Source organism: Chiloscyllium plagiosum, chromosome 7 (genome assembly GCF_004010195.1).
Source record: "Chiloscyllium plagiosum isolate BGI_BamShark_2017 chromosome 7, ASM401019v2, whole genome shotgun sequence".
NCBI lineage: Eukaryota > Metazoa > Chordata > Chondrichthyes > Orectolobiformes > Hemiscylliidae > Chiloscyllium > Chiloscyllium plagiosum.
The window spans coordinates 73,131,718-73,156,101 of record NC_057716.1 but is presented as its reverse complement, the minus strand read 5'-3'; the positions used below and the strand labels follow the sequence as shown (position 1 = coordinate 73,156,101).

Below are 24,384 nucleotides of genomic sequence, written 5' to 3'. Positions count from 1 at the left end.
ATTTTTTTCCAGATACTGTATTTTGATTGTCATTTTGGGATTTATGATATTTTAAGCAGACAGTGGTGACCAGAGGTAAACAGATGTGGAAACTTTCATTGACAACTGATTGTCAAAGTGGTCAGGTGAGATCAACTAAAACGATTTTATACAGGATTACATAAGGTATACAGCACAAAAACAGGATAGTAAACCACTCTACTGTTTCTGCTATACTTGAACCACCTCCTATCTTTCCTAGTCTAAATCTACCATCATTATTCCCTATTCCCTTCTCCCTCAAATTTTGTCACATCTCCCCTTAAGTATATCACTACAATTACTTCCCTATAGTAGCAAGATCAACATTCTTCCAAATCTTTAGATAAAGAAGTTTCTCCTGATTTGGAAAATTCAGACTTAATGATTTTAAAGTAGCTTGCAGTGAAGTTCTTCACTGACTCTACATAAATGGTGACTATCAGTGGACCCAGCACCGATCTTTGCGGCACACCACTGGTCACAGGCTTCAAGTCCTAACAACAACCCTTTACCACCACCTCTGTCTTCTACTGTCAACCAATTTTGTATTTAATTGGCTAGGTCTCTTTGGATCCCATGTGATCTAACCTTACTAAGCAGTCTACCATGTGGATCCTTGTCAAAGGCCTTGCTAAAGTAATCCACCTTCATCTGTCTCCTTGGTCACTTCTTCAAAAATCTTCATCAAATTTGTGAGACACAACTTCCCACACACAAAGCCATGCTAATTATCCTTAATCAGTCCTTACCTTTCCAAATGCATGTGGATCCTGTCTCTGAATCCCCTCCATTAAATTACCCAACATTGACATCAGGCCCACCCGTCTATAATTCCCTGGCTTTTCCTTGCAACCTTTCTTAAATAATGGCACAACATTAGCCATCCTCAGTCTTGCTGCATCTCATCCTTGGCTATCGATGATAATAATATTTCCACTAAGGGCCTTGTAATTCAATCCCTAGGTTCCCACAATGTCCTAGGATACACTTGATCAGGTCCTGGGGATTTATCAACACTTACATGTTTTAAGACCTCTAGAACGTCCTTTCTGTAATGTGGACTGTTTTCAAAGTATCACTATTTATTTCCCGAGTTCCCTATCTTCCCTAGCTTATCTGTAATAGATACTGATGAGAAATATTTGTTTAGGAGCTCACCCATCTCCTATGGCTACACACATTGATGACCTTGTTGATCTTTAAGGAGTCCTATTCTCTCCCAAATTACTCCGTTGCCTTTAATACACTCATAGAATCTCTTTGGATTCTCCTTTATCTTTTCTGCCAAAGCTATCTCATGTCCCCTTTTTGCCCTCCTGATTTCCCTCCTAAATGTACTTCTACACTCCCGTACTCCTTAAGAGATTCACTTGATCCAAGTTGCCTATACCTAACATATGCCTCCATCTTTTCCTTGACCAGAACCTCAATATCTCTAGTCATCCAATGTTCCCTACTCCTGCCAGCCTTGCCCTTCTCACTAACAGAAGCATGCTTGTTCTGAACTCTTAAAGCCTGAAAGCCTTTTACTTGCCAGATGTCCCTTTTGCTGTGAACAGCGTCCCCCGGTAAACTTTTAAAAGTTCCTGTCTGATACCATCAAAATTGCAATTGCCCCAATTTAGAACTTTAACTTCACTATGATGGGGTTATACTATAGGCCTCCCAAAAGTCAGTAGGAATTAGAGAAACAGATATGTAAGCAGATTAGATTACTTACAGTGTGGAAACAGGCCCTTTGGCCCAACAAGTCCACACTGACCCTCCGAAGCATGCCCACCCAAACCCATTCCCTATGTTTACCCCTGCACCTAACACTATGGGCAACTTAGCATGGCCAATTCACCTAACCTGCATTTTTTTTTGGACCGTGGGAGGAAACCAGAGCGCCCGGAGGAAACCCACGCAGACACGGGGAGAATGTGCAAACTCCACACAGTCAGTCGCCTGAGGCGGGAATTCAACCCGGTCTCTGGCGCTGTGAGGCATCAGTGCTAACCACTGTGCCACCATACCACCCAGATCATGGAAAGATTTTAAAATAACAGGATTGTGGTAGTGAGTGATTTTAATTTCCCAAATATTCATTGGCACTTCCTTAGTATCAGGGGCTTAGATGGACAAGATGTGTTAGTTGCATCTAGAAGCTATTCTTGAAACAATATGTAGATAATATATTGAGTGAAGGAGCCATATGAGACCTTGTATTGGGGAATGAGCCTGGACAGGTGATCAAAATTTTAGTGGGGGAGCATTTTGAGAACAGTTACCTTCTGACTTAGCCTAGCTAGCAAGCCACTCAGTTTAAGGGCAGTGGCAATAATAGGAAACACATGCTTGCGATGCCCTCATCTCATGAAAAGGTTGACACAAAAATTAATGTTAAAGCTGTCTATTTCTCAAAAATTTTTTTGATATTAACTCGAAATAAGAATTTAAACAAAGTCTGTCCAGTTAACTAGCTATTTTCATGTTCATAACCAGGTTAATCTCTTTTATACAACAAACTGTAGAAGTTTTATGGTTATATTATTTTATCATTTATTGATTTGTCTTGGCATTTTTAACTCTTTCATTTAACTTTTGCAACAGACAATTTAAAATTTACCATATGTTCGCAATCACATTGTTGCTACTTTGGTAATTTCTAAGTGGATAATTATGTTGTGAAACTTGAAAGGGTTCAGAAAAGATTTACAAGGATGTTGCCAGGGTTGGAGGATTTGAGCTATAAGGAGGGGCTGAACAGGTTGGTGATGTTTTCCCTGGAGCGTCGGAGGCTGAGGGATGACCTTGTCATCCTTATAAAATCATGAAGGGCATGGATAGGGTAAATAGGCAAAGAGGGTTTGGAGGGATATAGGCCGGGTGCTGGCAGGTGGGACTAGATTGGGTTGGGATATCTGGTTGGCATGGACGGGTTGGACCGAAGGCTCGGTTTTCACGCTGTACATCTCTATAACTCTATAACTCTATAATTTCCTAATTCTTAAACTAGTCATGGAAAAGAATAAGATTGATTCTTGGATAAAAGTGCTGAAGTGGGGGAAGGCTAATTTTAACAGTATTTGGTAGGAACTAGAATATTTGGAATGGGGGCAGCCAATTGACAATAAATCCATATTTGACACGTGGGAATCTTTTAAAAGCCAGTTGACTAAAGTTTAGGACAGCACATTCCTGTAAGGCTAGCAAGCTTCAGGAACCTCAACAAAAAAAGAAAGCATGTGTAAGGTTCAGGAACCAGAAATCAAACAAGATCCTTGATGGGTATAAAGGAAGCAGAATATTAAAGAAGTTAGGAGGGCAGGAAGTGGCCATGAAATATCCTTGGCATGGAGGATTAAAAGAATCCCAAAGCATTATGAATGTATATTAGAAGCAAGAGGGTAACTCAGAGAAGGGTAGATCCACTCAAAGGCAAAGAAGACAATTTACATATGGTGCCAGAGCAAGTAGGTGAGGTCCTTAATGTGTACTTCACATCAGTATTCACCAAGGAGAAAGACATAGATGGTGGTAAGTTTAAAAAGGGGTTTGTTGGTACTCTAAGGCATGTTGACACTAAGAAGAAGGAGGTGTTGAATATCTTAAAAAGATAGAGGGTCGTTTTGGAAGGGTGTTGCTGTGACCAGTTGTGTTCCACAAGGATTATTTCTCGGACCTCTATTATTTTATATAAATATGACTTGGATGTAAATGTCAATGCTCTGATCAGTAAGTTTGAGATGACATGAAAATTGGCAGCATTGTGGATAGTAAGGAAGGCAGATGGAATTTAATTCAGACAAGTGTGAGGTGATGTATTTTGGGAGGTCAAATTCAAGAGTTAAAGTATACTTTTAATAGATGGATTCTTTGTAATCCAGAGGGATCTTAGGGTCCAATCCATACCTCCCTGTAAGTGACAACACAAGTGGATAAGTTGGTAAAGTAGGCATATGGGCATGGCTGCCTTCATTGGTCAGGACATTGAGTATAAAGTTGGCAATATCATGGTGCAGCTATATAAGATGTTGGTCAGGCCACAGTTCTGTGCACAGTTTTGATCGCTTCACTATAGGAAGGATGTAGAGGATTTGGAGGTGACACAGAAAGGTTTACCAGGATGTTGCCTGGATTGAAGTGTATTAACTGTCAGGAGAGTTTGGACAAACATTGAAGGTTGAGGGGTGACCTGTTAGAAGTATTTAAAATTATGAGGGGCATGGATAGGGTGGATAATCAGGCTCTCCTTCCCAGGGTGAAAATATCACATAATATGGGGCAGAGGTTTGATGTGAGAGGGGGAAAGTTTAAAGAAGATGTGCAAGGAAAGTTTCTCACACAGAGGGTAGTAGGTGCCTAGAATGCGCTGCCAGGGGAGGTGGTAAAAGCAGAAATGATAGCACCATTTAAGAGGTATTTAGAAAGACACATAAACAGACAAAGAATAAAGGGATATGGACCATTTGCAAGCAGTTGGATTAGTTTAGAATAGCATCTTGGTTGTCACAGACATGTCGACCGAACACTCTGTTCCTGTGCTATATCGTTCTATTGCATTAATAATAAATATAATGTTAGTTCCTTCCTGAAAAATGTTTCTCATGTTCACCCAAAATGAGTTCTCAGACCCTATTAAACTGTGTTTGATAAATTAATGATCTGGTATTCACAGGAGTTATAGAGAAACCCTGACTGTGTGTATTCCACTTACTGATGATGTTACAGGTTCTCATGATATCCAAGACCTCAGAAAATGGTAAACACTTCATCACACATTGGTTCTGACTATAAATTAGTGAAACTTTTTATTAAAGTAGCAGCAGCAAGGCTGGAAATTTTCTGGAAATTCATACAATTTACAGGAGGAGACTGTAAATTTCTGTATTAATCTTTTAATACAGAAAATATTAAAGACATGCCACTCTTCACCAACACTCTTAATATTAGATCCAAACTAATGTCTCTTTGTGTCAACATTCTTCTATCTTCTCTCTTCATGGCCCTAGAGGGGCTTTTGAGCTGACAGATTGCTGCCCTTTGATGTCAACCAGTAACAAAGAAAATTAAATATAGCTGTTGATGACACAAGAAGACATTTTTAAAATGTATCTGCAATTTCAGCAAATTCCAGATTACTGGCAGACTCAAATCACCTGACCACAAACATGTCTATTGATGCTCACTTGCAGAACAAAGCCAGCAGCTGTCAAAAGTGCTTTGGCCTGGAGGAAGTTGAAATGCTTTGGAATACCAGTATTAATAGACAAAAGACAGCACTCTTCAATATAGTCAGTTTGTCTCCGGATGTGAATGAATTAACTTAGTAGTAGAATGTATAGCTCCTCAATTGTTTTTACACACTTGTTTCAACCCTAAATATTGAGTAATGAAAAGACAGAACAAGAATACACAGAGTAAATAACACATTTTGTTTTATCTGGTCCAAGGTGCAAAATATGGCATCTTTCCAACTATGGATGATGATGAACAGCCAAGTAACAAATCCATTTCAGATGGTCAGGCAGCATCCATGGAGAGAAAGCAAGCTAATGTTTCATGTCTAGATGACTCTTCAACGTTAGCTTTCTTTCTCTCCATGGATGCTGCCTTACCTGTTGTGATCTCCAGCATTTTTTGTTTTCAGGAAAGATTCCAACATCTGCAGTAATTTGCTCCTCCATTTCAGATGTGTGTTATTTACCCTGCATATTCTTGTTCTGTCTTTTCATTATTCAATATTTAGGGTTGAAACAAGTGTGTAAAAACAATTGAGGAGTTATACATTCTACTACTAAGTTAATTCATTCACATCCGGAGACAAACTGACTATATTGAAGAGTGCTGTCTTTTGTCTATTAATACTGGTCTTCAAAAGGACCAATGTTGCTGATGGCTTAAGATCAATCCTTGAGAGGAAAGTTCCTCCATAAGCTAATATATATGAAGTTAATTGTTGGAGTTGCTGCTCAGGATGTCCTGTTGGCAGCTAGTGAGTTGCATGTGCAATAAATCAATCTCTATGGCCTTCTCATCATGTTTGCAAGCTTCCCTGCAATGCAGCATTTGGATGACCCTTTCTTTAGTATTTCTCCAATATATACACACCTAGTCAATCAAGTTACAGAATTATGTCAACAGTTGGATAAAAAGGGTTGAAGGCTTGCATTTTTCAACTTTTAATCTCAACATCCAGATATCAACATCGGTCAAGCAAAGGAAGCAGAGAGGCTTTGAATATAGAGTGTACAGTGTGAATATTTGAGGTTGGCCCAGTCTTTACTGCACGCATGTCTGAATCCACAACGGTGCATGCCCCTTCTGTGATATAAATGACACAGTAAGCAATTTCCAGCATCATACCGAAGAGATGCAAGTAAAAATGTAAAATGGGTGAGTGGACTTGGATTCAAATTCTTTATCTACACTGATGTTTTTCTCAGGATATATGGCAAATTAATATTAAAATATATTTACAAAAATGAAATCTTCATGCAGTAAAATACAGCATCGTCTATACTGATGGTTGCAGGGCAAATTCAGTTTGAGTAAAAAATGAATACTCAAAGCTAAATCAGGAGATTTAACACTGAAGTTACAACTAAAGAAGTGAAACAAAGAACGTTGTGTTTAGTACATTAAAATATCATTGGGATGGATTTCAAGGAAAGGCAATCACAATGAGATTGCCACATTGCTCCGAATATTTTCCATTAATTTTCTGGTAGGAAATTTGGATTATGGCTTCTCTTGAGAGGTGCAGCATATCTGAAATTTAACAGTTCCCTCAAAGTGCAGTACAGTCAGGGAAATTTGAATCATGCCCTTTTCTCATGGCAATAGTTGCCGTATTCTGTGATTTACATATTCACCAGCATGAAGAGCTACTGTGTAAAGATATTTAAGTTAGGTTTGGGCTTAAGGTGTCAAGTTGGTAGGATGAAACAATGCCAGGTGGCAGAGTGCCAGGGTGCTAGTTAGGTTCAGTGGTAGATTGGTAGGATGAGAGGTGTACCAGATATCGGATCTGGCAGGGAAGATGGGCATTCAGGCCAATTGGTTGGTGTTGGGTGAGGGTGGACAGAGGATGTTGGAGGGAAGAGAGGAAGAAAGGGGTCCCAGTGGGGATGATGGGAATGTCAGTGGGGAGTGTGTCGAGTCTGGTGGCAGATGAGAGGCTGTATAACAGATACAGGGGCAGGATGGGGAGAAGGGTATCTGGTCCTGTGGAAGATGTTGGATCCTGGGGGGGGTTGGACAGCAGGGTGTTGGGAGACAGTAGGGTGGGGAGAGTCAGGTCTGTAGGGCCGATCCCAAGGGCGAGTGGAACCTATGACCTGTGAACAAATATTTTCCACTAGACAGGGACAAAAGCTTTTAGTACAGAAAACATTAAAATATTTATAAATGTATTTTTGTAATACATTTCAAATAAGGCACTCAAGAAGAATAGATTGTGTATATCCTTTGGATCTAATGGAAAGCTCTGCTCTAATCTAATTCTAAACAGACTTCACAGAAGGAACTGAAGATCAATATTTAACATTTATGCTGAGAAAAACACATCTTTGTTTTTATTCTATTCACTAATTCCCACTTAAGAACACAACAAGGCATGAAACAAGACTATTCCACATTGCCAACACTGTCTATGGGCTCTGCACACTTACATCTTACAAATCAACTACATAACTTGTTCAATCAAGGGAATTTGCTGAGAAGTTTCTTTTTGACATCTAAAGATATTTCAATAAAGTCGATGGTTAAATATCCTATGGAACAACTGCTTTAATTAAATAACACCTTTCAGGCACGCCTCAACCATTTGACAAGAGAATTGTCAAACAAAATTGAAACTGAGCCACAGAAGGAAAATGAGAAAATTCTGATCAATATGTTAGGTTTTATTGAACTCTTCAATGCACACCTCACACTAGTCAAATGACCACCGGGAAAAGGAAAGGTTATTTTGGGGGTATTTCCTGGATTGGGTCTGCTGTCATCCACCCACATTTTTGATTCTAAATGAAACTCAATGCAAGGTTGAAGACCAATACTATCTTCCAATTTAACATTTTACAGCCTCTGGACTCAGCACTGAATTAGACAATTTCAGTCCTTTTAGATAGATGATTCATGATGATTCTGTGATTTGCATTTACACTTCCTTTGGATCCACACTTTGGAGCTTTTTTTGTCCCTTGACATCTCATTTGCTTTGAACATGAGGCTTATCTTGAACATTCATTAAATTTCTCTTGACTTCTGCCCTTTCACTGATCTTCCCTTTTATTTCTTTCGTCCATCCTCCTTTCCGTGCCAAACCATTTATTTAAAATTCTATTATACCTTCAACATTTTCCAGGAGCAAATCATTCTGATGAAAGGTCATTAACTCTTCTTCTCTTTCCACAAGAGATGCATGATCTGCCATAGATACCGTATATACTCGAGTAAATGTCAACCTCGTGTAAAGGTCGACCCCCTATTTTTCATACATCTCGTGTAACAATCGACCCCAGTTCTTCACAGGTAACAGATCAACATTTGTGAGTCAAGGTATTATCCTGTACATAAATGTTACAATGAGGAAATGAATTTTCTTTCTCATGTTGTTCTGTGTTTTCATGTACAATTCACACCAATTTGGTGCAAAAGTTTAAGACACATCAGGTCAGAGTCAGGTGACAACCTCCCTTTGTGTGCAGTTCAGCTGAGCTCCGTTCCCCTGTAGCACTCATGGAGTACAGTCATATTATCGTGAATCATTGTGTTTTCTTTCTTCATTCATTTCAAGATCAGTTGGGATTCTGCTAATGATATGGTATTTTGGACTGTAGCATGAATTTCAGCCCATCAAAAGTAGTATCCACGTAATTGTTGACTTCATAAATTTAACCTTAAAAAAAGTCTAAAAAATTCAACTTTTACACGAGTATATTCAGAATTTTCTGTTTTTATTCCTATTTTTAAGGAGTGTCTTAAAGGAAGGAAGCAAGGTAAAGAAGCTGAGGGGTTTAAGGAAAAAAATCCAGAAAGTAAGATGAAGGATATGTGCAGAAATCTTAAAAGATTGTAGGGCTGAAGGAAATAGGAAGATGTGAGATCATGGAGGGATTTAAAAACAAGCATGAAAATTTTAAAACTGAGCTATTGCTTACACAGGTGCAATATAGAGCATAGAGTTGACAAGTTAATGGGATTTATTTTGAGTAAGACATAGCAGCAGAATTTTGAATTACTTCAAGCTTACTAAACATGGAACATGGGAGAACTGTCAGGTGTGTGTTGGAATCATTCTGTAAAGAGGTAACTAAAGCATGGATGAAGGTTTGCAAAACAGATGAGCTGAGGCAGGATCAGAATTTGGTGATGTTACTAAACTGGAAATTGGCAGTACCAGTAATGACACAAACATTTGGTCAAATCCTCATGTCTGGATCAAAAATGACACCAGTCCGGTTCAGCCTCAGACAGTTGTTGGGACACAAGATGGAATCAATGACTAAGGAATGGAGTCTGTAGCAGGGACTGAGAACAATGGCTTTTTCTTCTTAACAGTTATTTGAAAGAATTTCTGCCCATCCAGTATTGGACTTTCAATAAACAGTCTGGCACAATAGAGACAGTGATTGATCTAGAGATGTTGTGGTGAGATAGAGCTAGATCTGATCACCTGTGCTGTGCTTTCAGATGATATTGCTAAGGGAGAAACATAAATTGATTTTGTTCAGAATATGTTCCATTTATGCACCTTGCCATGCTGGGGGAAATTGATAGGCAAATAGGGGCTATTTTTTGAGTCTTGATGTTTGCCAACTTGGTACTCAAGTCTTTGTGCACAATCTGGCTTAAACAGTCAGCTTATAATAATTTTCCCTAGTCTTTTAATGGCCTTTATCATACACTGTATTAACTAAGAGTTCATGGAAACATCATAAAAAATCAACATTTTTTGTGACTTTCTATGTCAAAGTGAGAGAGGGCAAATTAACATGAATGGAACATCATTGCATACTTGGCACCAATTATGAGGATCTAGAAATTGAAGATCAGAACAGCACTTACACAGCAATAACCTACTCACTGATGCACAGTGTCGCTGAACTCATTACAACCTTGCTCCAAAGATGGATGAAAGAGCTGAACAGCAAAAGTAAGCTGAGAATGAGTGCTACTGTTATCAAAGTGGCATGAATGGTCACTGGCATCAAGGAAACGTGGAAAAACTGGAATCAATGGAAATTGGGGAGGAGAGAGGTCATGAAACATTTCACAGGTTGAAGTCATACATTACACAAAGAAAGATATTTGTGGCAATGGAGACAAATAATCTCAGCCCTGGACTTGACTGCAGGAATTTTTCAGATTAATCATCTTGGGCCAAACATTTTCATCTGCTTCATTAATGGTCTTCATTCCATTGTAGAGTCAGAAATAGGGATTTCCACTGATGATTGATTACAGAGGAGGAAGTGCTGGATGACTTGAAACACATAAAATTGGATAAATCCCCAGGACCTGATCAGGTGTACCATAGAACTCTGTGGGAGCTAAGGAAGTGATTGCTGGGCCCCTTGCTGAAATATTTGTATCATCGATAGTCACAGGTGAGATGCCAGAAGACTGGAAGTTGGCTAACGTGGTGCCACTGTTGAAGAAGGGTGGTAAGGACAGCCAGGGAACTATAGACCAGTGAGCCTGGTGTCGGTGGTGGGCAAGTTGTTGGAGGGAGTGCTGAGGGACTGTATTTGGAAAGGCAAGGACTGATTAGGGATAGTCAACATGGCTTTGTGCGTGGGAAATCATATCTCACAAACTTGATTGAGTTTTTTGAAGACGTAACAAAGAAGATTGATGAGGGCAGAGCAGTGGGCATGATCTATATGAACTTAAGTAAGGCGTTCAACAAGGTTCCCCATGGGAGACTGGTTAGCAAGGTTAGATCTCATGGAATACAGAGAGAACTAGCCATTTGGATACAGAACTGGCTTAATGGTAGAAGACAGAGCGTGGTGGTGGTGGAGGGATGTTTTTCAGACTGGAGATGTGTTACCAGTGGAGTGCTACAAGGATCGGTGTTGGTCAACTACTTTTCCTCATTCATATAAATGATTTGGATGCGAGCATAAGAGGTATAGTTAGTAAGTTTGCAGATGACACCAAAATTGGAGATGTAGTGCATAGCGAAGAAGGTTACCTCAGATTACAACGGGATCTTGATCAGTTGGGCCAATGGACTGAGAGGTGGCGGATGGAGTTTAATTTAGATAAATGCGAGCTGCTGCATTTTTGGAAAACAAATCTTAGCAGGACTTATACGTTTAATGGTAAGGTCCCAGGGAGTGTTGCTGAACAAAGAGACCTTGGAGTGTAGGTCCATAGCTCCTTGAAAGTTTGAATAGGCTGGGGCTGTTTTCCCTGGAGTGTCGGAGGCTGAGGGATGACCTTATAGAGGTTTATAAAAAAGAGGATAAATAGACAAAGTCTCATCCCTGGGGTAGGGGAATCAAGAAATAGACAGCGTAGGTTAAGGGTGAGAGGGGAAAGATATAAAAGAGACCTAAGGGGCAACTTTTTCACACAGAGGGTGGTATGTGTATGGAATGGGCTGCCAGAGGAAGTGATGGAGGCTAGTACAATTGCAATATTTAAAAGGCATTTAGATGCGTATATGAATAGGAATGGTTTGGAGGGATATGGGTCAGGTGCTGGCAGGAGGGACTTGATTGGGTTGGGATATCTGATCAGTATGGATGAGTTGGATGAAGAATCTGCTTCCGTGCTGTACATCTCAATAGCTCTATGAGTGCGTAGCATTTTGTATTAGTCTCAGCTCCTCCGATAGATACAAAAACAATACACCCTCAGGTAATAAAGCAGTCTGTGACAATATGCTGCAAAACCTGGACAACAATGAAGGCTGGGCATATAAGTGGCAAGAAACTTTCATGTCACACATATGCCAGGCAATGATCATCTCAAACAAGGGTGAATCTAACCTTCTCATCTTAATTTTTAATGGCTCTGCCATCATTGAATTCTCAACTATCAACAGGGTCAGGGTTATCATTGACTACAGATTTAACCAGACCAGCCAGATAAATATTGTCACTCCAAGAATAGCTCACTCCAAGAATAGCTCAGAGTTTGGGAATTCTGCAGCAAATAACTTAAGTCCTAACTTGATAATCAGCTATAAGGCACAAGCAGGAGCAAGATGCAATACCATCCACTTTCCACAATAAGTGCAGCTCCAACAACACTCAAGAAGCTCAAGACCAGCAAGGATAAAGCTGCATGCTTGATCAACACTCCACTCATCATCTTAAACATTCACTCCATTCATGGTCACAATTGCAGCAGAGTATACTTTCTATAAATATACAGTAGCAACCTTCAGCAGGACATTCCAAACTCACATTCCCCACCTTATAGAAGACAAGGTAATTTATGCATGAAAATACTTGGTAACACTCTCAACAAATCATAATACAGGGTTTGAGTACAACAATCATAGTTGACGTTATGGTAGTACTGAAGGAATGCTGCACTGGCAGAGGTGCCTTAATTCATAAAAGATGTTAAAAAAAAGATTGCACCAGCCTGTTTGATTGAATGTAAAAGATCCATGGCACAATTTTAAAGAGCAAGTGAATCAACCCCAAGTGTACTCGCCAATATTTCCCTTATTCAATATCACAAAAAAAGGCTGTCTATTGATTATCACATCTGTTATGGACCAGACCAGACACTCTCAAAACATTTTAAGAAGGTAGCCCAGATCCTAGATTTTTTTTATTGTAAAGTCAAATGTAAAGTGCTGCGTTCCAGACACCCAGAAGGATTTAAACTAGTCAGGCACACGGGAAGGGGAATTCACATGCGTGTATGGAATGAGCTGCCAGACGAAATAGTGGGGGCTGGTACAATTATAACATTGAGATGGGTACATGAATAGGAAGGGCTTAGAGGGATATTGGGCAAATGCTGACACATGGGACTATATTTATCCATCTAGAGAAGAATAGCTATAAGACAGATATTCTTCTATTTTCTATAATATATAAGAATAAAAGATAATAGATTTTAGTCAATCATGGTTTTTTTGACATTTGTTACAGGGAAGGTTTTAAAGCATTAAACCTTGCCCTGTCACTCTCTTAGGTCATAACTGGAATCTTAAATCTCTTCAAAGTTGTCAGTGTGTATGGAGACTGTAACACCAGTTGTCATGGCAATAGGCAATCTAAATCACAAATTGCAAACAAAAGCTTTACTCTAATCTTGAAAATTTCTCTTGAAAAATACTACTCAAATACTTCACAACATACAGGCAAGTCAGAAATTATGCATTTCTGGTGGGCTTTTTTTTATTTTCCCTAGCACTGCATACATTGGGGACACAAATATTAGATTACGTATAGTGTGGAAACAGGCCCTTCGACCCAACAAGTCCACACCGACCCTCCGAAGCGCACCCACCCAAACACATTCCCCTACACCTAACACTACGGGCAATTTAGCGTGGCCAATTCACCTAACCTGCACATTTTTGGATTGTGGGAGAAAACCGGAGCACCTGAAGGAAACCCACACAGACACGGGGAGAATGTGCAAACTCCACACAGACAGTCGCCTGAGGTGGGAATTGAACCCAGGTCTCTGGCGCTGTGAGGCAGCAGTGCTAACCACTATGCCACTGTGCTGCCCACTTGTCTACCAAAGAGGCAAATTTTTATAACTGTACCATTCACTTAGACTGAAAACAATTCTGGTGGAAGTATTTTTACCTTTAAAATCACATACCCAGAAATCAACCCATCTGTTTGCATACAATAGTTAGTTATAATACTGGGGGACCTTTGAAACAATATATTGGCCTTGGAGGGAACACTACATAGGTTTACAAGAATGATGCCTTGGTCATTGCCCTACATTTGTGTGCCATAAATGTTACTTACCACTTGTCAGCCTAAGACTGGACATTCTCAAAATCTTGTTACATTTTAACATGACATCTTCAATGTCTGAGAAGTTACAACTGGTGCAATCATCTGCGGTCAATCTTATTTGACCTTTGAATATTGTTCTGTCTCAGTCAGATTGCTAAAGAAGGATTCAGAAAAGATTTATAAGGATGTTACCAGGGTTGGAGGATTTGAGCTATAGGGAGAGGTTGAATAGCTGGGGCTGTTTTCCCTGGAGCATCACGGTGGCACAGTGGTTAGCACTGCTGCCTCACAGCGCCAGAGACCCGGGTTCAATTCCCGCCTCGGGCGACTGTCTGTGTGGAGTTTGCACGTTCTCCCCGTGTCTGCGTGGGTTTCCTCCGGGTGCTCCGGTTTCCTCCCACAATCCAAATATGTGCAGGTAAGGTGAATTGGCTATGCTAAATTGCCCGTAGTGTTAGGTAAGGGGTAAATGTAGGGGTATGGGTGGGTTGCGCTTCGGCGGGTCGGTGTGGACTTGTTGGGCCGAAGGGCCTGTTTCCACACTGTAATGTAATGTAATGTAATCTAATCTAATCTAATCAGAGGCTGATGTGTGTCCTTATTGAGATTTATAAAATCATGAGGGGCATGGACAGGATAAATAGACAAAGTCTTTTCCCTGGGGTGGGAGAGTCCAGAATTAGAGGACATTTAGAGGGTTTAGAGTGATAGGGGAAAGATATAAAAGAGGCCTAAGGAACAGCTTTTTCAATAGAGGGTGGTATGTGTATGGAATGAGCAGCCAGAGGAAGTGGTGGAGGCTGATACAATTGCAACATTTAAAATGCACCTGAATGGGCATATGAATAGGAAGGGTTTGGGATGATATGGGATGGGTGCTGGCAAGTGGGACTAGATTGGGTCGGGATATCTGGTCGGCATGGACAGGTAGGACCAAAGGGTCTGTTTCCATGCTGTACATCTCTATACCACTAAATTTCTATAAAGAAGTAATAAGTGCAAAATATGTTTTTTCTTTACGTCTATCTAAACTTAAACCTCCTTTCATCACAATGTTTTTTGCCATTTTCTTTTTTAATATTGCTACCGCAATCAAGCATATCTGAATTTTTCTCACATGTTCATTTTGAAGTCCAAGATATAGTGGTCCTATCATTCCTTCTCAAAACCTGTAAACTTACTGAAAATCGTTACTTAAGTGTCTCTTGCTCCAAACTTTTCTTTCCCAGGACCTTAAAACTGTAGATCTCCTCAATACCATTAGACTTCCTTTGCCCGAGAGAGATACAGATATTTAAAACTAAAACTTATTGACACCTTCAATCTTATCAAGAAATGAATTTCAGCAAAAAACATTACAAACTTGCACACAAATGAATAATGCAAATTTGAAAAAGAAAATCAACTTGTAATATTCTACCAGATCATTTTTTGCAACATATAAAGATATGCACATATCAAAATTATTGCTACTTTTGAAGTTCATGTGCAGTATCTCTGTCTGGTTCTGTTGGCTTAGTCAATGAAATTTGCCCAAACTTAGATAAACCAGCACAAATGATTGAGGTATTTCCAGCTCAAGTTACATACAGTGCATACAGGGGCGGCACAGTGCTCAGTGGTTAGCACTGTTGCCTCACAGCACCAGGGACCCAGGTTCAATTCTAGCCTTGGGCAACTGTCTGCGTGGAGTTTGCACATTTGCCCCATGTCTGCGTGGATTTCCTCCAGGTGCTCCAGCTTCCTCCCACAGGCCAAAGATGTGTAGGTTAGGTGAACTGGCCGTGCTAATGCAGGCATAGCTGCATTAGTCAGGGGTAAATGTAGGGGAATGGTCTGTGTGGGTTGTTCTTTGGAGGGTCAGTGCAGCCTTGTTGGGCCGAAGGGCCTGTTTCCACACTGTAGGAAATCTAAAAAAAAATCAAGTTCCCACAGTGTTTTGCACTGGTTTGAAAAACATTGCAGAAGAAGCTAACCCAGCTGCAAAACAAAATAGCCAAGGCCCAGTCTGAAAATCTCACCATGGCAGGTTTTTGTAAATGTGCCTTGGGGAGTCTCTTAAAATTAAGCCATTTTAGTATAATGATATGAATAAAGACTTTGAAAATAAAATTAACAAGTATTTTACAGATATCATACACTAATGAAACCAAAATAAAGTTATCTATTATTTTTGGAAGTCATTTTCAGTTTAAAATCAGGCTGCACTCAGATGGTGGACGAGATACACTTATTAGAAAGACTTAGTTTATGATAAATCTATTTGCATATTTATTAATCAAATTGTAGGAGGTTACCATTCTTAAAAGTATCAAAGAATATTTTTTAATGCAAGGGCACAGTCTCGGGAGAAAATCTGTGTCTGTCTATGTCAAGAACTGGAGCAGAAACTTGAGCCATATTTTACACTTCACAGTGTAAGCACAGTCCGCACACTAGATTATCAATTATTCTCAAAGCAGCATTTTTGCTTCCATTCTCTATCTAACAAAAAATTCCAAAGTAACATTAAATCCAATTGTCACGAAAGAAATACAATTCTATATTACTCTGCAATCTTCAACTATAAATATCCTGATGTCTCAAAAGGAACATAAGAACTGACTTTCAGAGGTCTTGCCGCAATATGCTTTCTATTGGGCAAGCACCTACTGTGACATTTAACTTACCTTTTGCTTTCCCTAGAGGTAATAGTAGGTCTGATTTCAGCAGAAGATTTCTCCAGGCTTCAGGCAATAGCATAAATAAATGAAAGCTCAAGTGATATTTAAGCAGACTCGACATAGCCTAACAATTTTTCAACAGTAATTAAAGTTTTAATAATACTCAAACTACTTATTTGCTTAACTACTCAATAATATGTTATCGAAAGGGCAAACTCAATAATTATCAATATATTAGAAATGAAAGTTATTTTAGCCCTTCACTGTAATGAAGGGCTAACCATTTACGGGTAGAATATTACTGTAATTCTTTTAAATATTTGACTTCTAAAATTTATCCTTTTTTTCTTTTCATTCTTTCATAGAATATATGTGTCAATGGCAGGTTGCCCATCACTTACTATATCTGGGATGGTTGTGGTAAGCCACTGTCTTAAACTATTGCAGTCTATGCAATATAGGTACATAGCGTTGTTAGAAAAGGAGTTCCAAGATTATGATCCAGTGTCAGTGAAGGATTAATGGTATAGTTCCAAGGTTGAATTTGATAATACCCCATTGATGCATTTGGAAGTGGGTTGGGGGTATGTTTGAAGGTCGACCTATAAAGTTCCTCAGATTACCTCACATTGAGCTTGTACCAGCCCTGACCTCTCAAATGTATGGTGGGTCATGTCACAGTTAAGTGGACCTGCCTGCCTTTTCTCCAACAGAGGCTTTTAAATGGCCAATTTGTAACTATCAAATGGCTGTTTCCCACCAAGCTTCAATTGTCAGGCTGGTGGGAGGTGAGGTGGTGTTCAGAGGTGAGGGAAAGCTTGGAAAAGGACCATACTCAGGCCTTGGGTGGGGAAGTACATTGATCAACTGCCATTTTTCAAAGTTACAACAGAACCACCCCCTCCCCTTATCCTACACACACACACATACACATACACACATCCAGTGACCTGAAATCAGTCTCTACAGCAATACTCCCACATGTCTCCCCCTAACACCAAATTCCCTCGGTGTTAACCCCATTCCCTTCCATACCTTCTTGATCCTGGATTTTCTACTGTGTCCTGTTCACAACAGCTTCAGGTCTTGCAGGAGATAGAGAGGCTCTGACCAATTCAATTGGCTGGCAGATCTCAACTCAAGTGATGGACAGAATCCAGTAATTAATGCTCACTGAAACAGTACCAGTGCCAATCTTTGGATGGGAAGAGAAATCCCGCCATCCTAAAACCCTCGCTCAAGTCAAGATGGTGAATGGTTTGGAGAGGAGCTTGTGGTCCCATGTACCTGGGGCCCTTGACTTCAACTGGACTGCTGGAAATTGTAGTCTGAATTAAATTTACCCTTTCAAGCCCAAAATTGTTCTCTCCAAATCATCTATTCTTAAATTCACTCATGGGATGTGTGTGGTGTTGGCCGGCATTTGTTGTCCATCCTGAGTTACTCTTGACAAGGTGCAGTCTATTTGGCACAGTAGGCTCACAATAGCCTTAGGGATGGAACTTCAGGATTTTGACACAATGACACTCAAGGGATGGTGGTCTTGAAGTGAACTGGCAGGTGGTAGTGTTCCTACATGTCTGTTACCATCGTCCTTCTAAACATTATTGGTTTTGGGTTTAGAAGCTATATAATGAGCTTTGGTGAATTTCTGTAGTGCATCTTGTTGATGGTACACACTGCTGCTACTGAGCAATGGTGGTGGATGTAGCGCATGTTTGTGGATATGGCTCCAATCAAGTAGGCTGCATTGTCCTGGATCATGGTCAAGCATTAAGTTTTATTGAGCTGTACTTGTAGGTAGTGGACAGGCTTTGGGAGTCAGAAGGTGAGTTGCTTTCTGCACCGTTCCTAGCCTCTGACCTGCTCTTGTAGCCTGTATAGTTATATGGCTAGTCTAGTTTCTGGTCAATGATAACCACCATGAAGTTATGGTAGGGTTTCAATAATGGTAATGGCAAATATCATTATATATTACTATCAGTAACAACAATGCCATTAAATGTCAAAAAGTTGTGGTTAGATTCCCTCTTGTTTGAAACTGTCATTGCCTGACATTTCAGTTGTGCAAATGTTACTTTCTACCTTACAATGTGAGCCTGTCTATTGTCCAGGTCTTGCTACATTTGGACACAGACTGCTTTGGTATCTGAGGAATCGCAAATGGGGCTCAACATTATGCAATCAGTGGTGAACATCCCCACTTCTGACCTTAGGATGGATGGAAGGTCAGTGACGCAGCTGAAGATGGTTGGGCCAATGATACTACCCTGACGAACTCCTGTGGAGGTGTCATACAGAATGCAATGACTGTCCTCCAACAGCCACAACCATCTCCATTTCTATCAGGTAAAACTCATGCAATGAGAATGCAATTTCCATGAGGTGTACTTACAGACACTTTGCTGCACAGAAGAAATTGGCATTGGTTTTGTAATTCTATAGCTGATTGCAAGGCAATATCATGAAGAATTCTGAAAACATAACAATTCCATAAACACTTCAATAAACCGGCAGCTAGCAACTAGTAAGCAATGTGCTCAATTGGTTGAGAGGAGATTTGATAGAAACATTCAAAGTCATGAAAGGTTTATATGGAAAAGATAGACGGGTCAAGAACCACAGGACACAGATTTAAGATTACTATTAAATGTGTGCACATGATTTTATAGTAAAAAAAAATACTGAATACTAAGCAAAATAAATCCCATGAAAGCTATTTTAAATTAAATAGAATAAGCATTATATATAAATTAGCAGTGGATTACCCAGAAGTCAAAATTATTTATCTGGAAAGACTTGGAAAAACAAGGAATTCTCCTGTTTGTAATAAATGTTGGCTGATTAGGATAATGGATCAGTCAGATGTCAGATATATGTTAGAAGGTGTCCTATTGATTAAAAATCTGTTACCACTTCATCTGATGTGCTACAGCAAGCAAATACATTTTATCCATTCTGCAAGTTCCTTAAAGCATGACATTTTCCATGGAAACCATTACTGAGCAATGTAGCAACAATTTTATATTTAGACATTGTTAATGTCACACATCAAAATGATTGAAAGACTGAATAATTTGACAGGGAAGCAGAATGTACTCGATACATACAAAGGTCATGCTGAGAAAGTTCCATGGTAAAATTATTTCGGTCTTTAATCTCACACCCGACAAATCACCTGCACTTTTTTTAAACAGTACTTAAAATAAAATTATCAAGTTGTCTCAATTGAAATTTAAGCAACTTACAGACAATATTAATAAGATAAAAAAATTAGATTAGACTGCATTAAAACCACATTTACTGGATATAAACACTATCACAAACAAATTTGCAAAAATTGGCACATTTCTATAAGGTTGGACTAACTTTCAGGTCAAAACTGAAAAAAATATCTAGATCTGACACTCAGTAGTGTTGTATAAAGCTATGGTTTTCAAAGGGTTAGTGTTGGACAGTGCATTTGGTTCCACCCAATCTGATGCTGTTACAAGCGTATGGACAAGTGTCATTGGTCCAGCAGATCAATACCATAGCTGAAGAAACAGAAGTTGTAGCTTACTGAGATGAGACTACATTCTCCAGGAATAAAAGTATGCCACAAATGACTTGACAATGTAAGGAGCGTAAGAGAGTTGAAAATATATGTTATTCACAATTAATACTTCTCATTTTTGAGCCTTCAAGTGTGTCTTAAACTCAATATCCTTGCAGTAAAAAGTAAAATACAGTAAAGTCATCACAGTACCACTATCCCATTAGACAGAGACAGAGATAGAGACAGCGGTTGGTGGTTTAACCTGAGGGTTACCAAAGCTCAGGCAAGGACGGCCAGTCATAGTGACCTCAGTCGGCATGGCGACAATTTGCATTGCAGCTCAGCTAACCAACCCCCATGATTTTGTAATAGAAGCTTGAGTTTGATCAGTTTCAATAGAATAATTAGTTCAGAAGCAAACTGTTGCTGATCAGCCAGTGAAACAACAGCCATGTGAAGATTTAATTGTGCATTTCAGACTTATGGGGAAGGAAGAATCTATTGATATTACCTATGTTGGCATAAAGAATACTACATTCTGTGAACAGGAGGAATATGTGACTTTTCAGAACTGGTGGAAATGTTTCCATTTTAATCACTACTGAAGAAAGTTCAGATGGAAAAATGAGCAAAGATTGCCAGTAGAAGCAAACACAGTCGGTTCTGATATAACGTGATAGTTCCGTTCTCGTGAGATCTTGGGTTATAAGAATATCGCACAATAGCAGTGCCATTTCAACTAATGGGGCTGGAATCGCATTATAGGAGAAAGTGAGGACTGCAGATGCTGGAGATCAGAGTCGAGGGTGTGGTGCTCAAAAAGCACAGCAGGTCAGGCAGCATCCAAGGAGCAGGAGAATCGATATTTGGGGCATAAGCCCTTCCTGATTATGGTGCTTTTCCAGCACCACACTCTTGACTGGAATCGCATTATAGCCACGTTTGCATTGCATAAATAACAATCTAAATTCTTCAATCACGTTAAAGCCAATTCGCATTGAAGAAATACACATTATAGCAGAACAGCTTGTATCAAGAACAAGAAGGATCTGTTCAATCCATTGAGTTTACCGACAAATCTTTAACTGACATTGTTCAGATAGCAAGGCAGCCTGCAAAACAAGAAGAATTGTCAGTATCAGTGAGAAAAGATAATGCTGAGAAAGCAACAATCATCTAATACCACGATAGTGAAAAGACCTAATTTACCAGCTGGACATCCACAAAAGTAGACAGGCAGGAAGCTGGAAGAACACAGCAAGCCAACCAGCATCAGGAAGTGGAGAAGTCGACATTTTGGATGTAACTGTTCTTCAGGACTGGGGATGGGTGTAAGGGGAGCTGCAGATAAAGGGAGCAGGGTAGTGAAGTGGGGATAGGTGAAGGCAGATAGAGGTAAGACCTGATTGGTCAATGGAAGAGTGAATCCAGTTGGTGGCAAGAGGAGTGGAAGGGAGGGGGAGGGGCTGGGAAGGGAGTTGGGGGATGGGAAGGGCAGTTATTTAAAGTTGGAGAACTCAATGTTTAGACCTCTGGGCTGTAGGCTGCCCGGGCAGAAAATGAGGTGTTGTTTCTCCAATTTGTGGTTTGGTTCATTGTGGCAATGGAGGAGGCCAAGGATGGTCATGTTGGGAAGGGAGTGGGAAGAGGAATTAAAATAGACTGCGACTGGTAGTTCCAGTTGGCCCCTGCAGGCCCGGCTGAGATGCTTGGTGATCTGTACCATAAATTTATGTTTGGTCTCCCCGATGTGCACAATGAACCCTTCTCTACTCCAAAGACCACATCTGGAGTAGATTAGATTAGATTAGATTAGATTAGATTAGATTAGATTACTTACAGTGTGGAAACAGGCCCTTCGGCCCAACAAGTCCACACCGCCCCGCCGAAGCGCAACCCACCCATACCCCTACATGTACCCCTTACCTAACACTACGGGCAATTTAGCATGGCCAATTCACCTGACCTGCACATCTTTGGACTGTGGGAGGAAACTGGAGCACCCGGAGGAAACCCACGCAGACACGGGGAGAACGTGCAAACTCCACACAGTCAGTCGCCTGAGGCGGGAATTGAACCCGGGTCTCTGGCGCTGTGAGGCAGCAGTGCTAACCACTGTGCCACGTACTGTGACCAATTTTCATCATCTTATTTTTAAAAAATGTTATTTCATTGGAGACTGTTCAGTGAAGATGCATTAGATTGGAGGCTTGCATAGAGAAACTTGGGCGACAGCATCTCAAACATGCAGATATTCACAGCCATGCACATTCAGACTACAAATCCTTCCCACAAATGTAGCATATAGGTATTTAAACAATGTCTTTCAACACATTGTGACATATCTGATACATGTGGGACTTCTGACCCAGAGTTAGGGACACAAAGACTGCGCCCAACAGCCCTTACTTGCGATCCAGTGATTTTCAACTGGTATGCCCCAATAAATTGAGAAGTGTGTTGCATAATTCTCAGGAAGCAGCATTGCTTTATTTAAGCATTGAGGCCACATCCATGCTTCTGATCTCCTCTGGAGCCTTGGTGTCTATTACTGAAGGCAGTGCCAAGGACCAGGTCAAAGTTGAAACTTTATTGCTGGAACAGCACAGCAGCTCAGGCAGCATCCAGGGAACAGGAGATTCGACGTTTCGGGCACAGGCCCTTCTTCAGGCCTGTGCCCGAAACGTCGAATCTCCTGTTCCCTGGATGCTGCCTGACCTGCTGTGCTGTTCCAGCAATAAAGTTTCAACTTTGATCTCCAGCATCTGCAGACCTCACTTTCTCCTCAAGGACCAGGTCAAGTTCACTTGACTTCTAGCTTTTGGTAAGGTGAGAACCTAAATATTAATGAAGCAAATTTGGTCATTAACAAGGTGTTTAACAAGCTATAATCCCCTTAATTTGCATTTTGCTGGTGTCTATTGAGACATTTGTTATGCCATTTGTCTGAAACAAAAAAAATGGTACGAGATGCTCCCAATGTTTAAATAGGCTTCTCTGGACTTCTTGCACAATTCTGTCACATTAGATTGGAGGCTTGCATAGAGAAACTTGGGCGACAGCATCTCAAACATGCAGATATTCACAGCCATGCACATTCAGACTACAAATCCTTCCCATAAATGTAGCATATAGGTATTTAAACAATGTCTTTCAACACATTGTGACATATCTGACCATGTCACTCAGACTCCTGTAAGATTCTGCTGTATATGTTTGCTCCTGTAGTTGAATTTCAAATGTTCAGGAATGACTCATGCATTAAGCTACCAAAATGTAGATAGTCTACATTGGGCTTTTGGGCAGTTACATTTTGTATCTCTTTTGATTAGTCCTGCAGTATAATTTCATAGCACAAAACAAAATTAAAAACAGCTCACAAAATCTTAAAAGAAGCTGCCAGTTTCTGAAAGAGCATTCCCCTTCAGGTGGGGTTCCACTGCAGCATGAAGAAAACGAGGTTAATGTGGCAGTAGGTCTTTGTCAGTTAAACTGGAAGCAGGGGAAAGTAAGGACTGCAGATGCTGGAGATCAGAGCTGAAAATGTGTTGCTGGAAAAGTGCAGCAGGTCAGGCAGCATCCAAGGAGCAGGAGAATCGACATTTCGGGCATGAGCCCTTCTTCAGGAATGATTCCTTGGGTGCTGCCTGACCTGCTGCGCTTTTCCAGCAACACACATTCAAACTGGAAGCAGGTCTCACTTCCCCATTCTTCATGTTTAGCTCAGCTAGAGTACTGCCCAGTTTCAGATGGGATTGACTTGCTCCCATTCTTCAAAAACCTTGGATAAATTTCTTAGTTTGCAAATAATAAGATTGATTGTAGCTGCAGATAAGTTGATTGTTCAACAAGTCATTTATACTCAATCATTTTAGACAAGTTATGATACACCTCCAGTGGAGTAAGGCTTTTCACATGCTTTTGCCACAAATCTTGCCATAGCCCACATCACTCAGGGTCTTATAAAATTCCACACAATATGTTTGCCCCTGAAATAAAATCCAGTGGTCAGGTAGGAACACAACCACAGTGCCACAGACCTGACGTTATTTAAAACTATACAGAAGTATCATAGAACACCTATGGTGGGACTTTTACCACAGATAGGAACACAATTATCGCTCCACAAGGCTCCACTGATAAATGGCACTCAACTCAAAGTGTGCCACAATGAGGTTATCTAACTAGTCAATCTCTTTGCATAAGTATATTAATGTATCAG

At 40.2% G+C, this 24,384-nt stretch overlaps 1 protein-coding gene and 1 long non-coding RNA gene across 2 annotated transcripts in view; one reads left to right on the top strand and one right to left on the bottom strand.

The window, feature by feature from the left end:
• The window catches only part of tmem163a (transmembrane protein 163a), a 227,537-nt gene that overhangs the window by 90,078 nt on the left and 113,075 nt on the right, over positions 1-24,384 (bottom strand). The window lies entirely within an intron of this gene.
• Positions 70-18,779, top strand: LOC122551709. Its single transcript, XR_006312167.1, has 3 exons — positions 70-125; positions 16,990-17,044; positions 18,739-18,779. It is a non-coding gene; the product is annotated as an uncharacterized LOC122551709 (long non-coding RNA).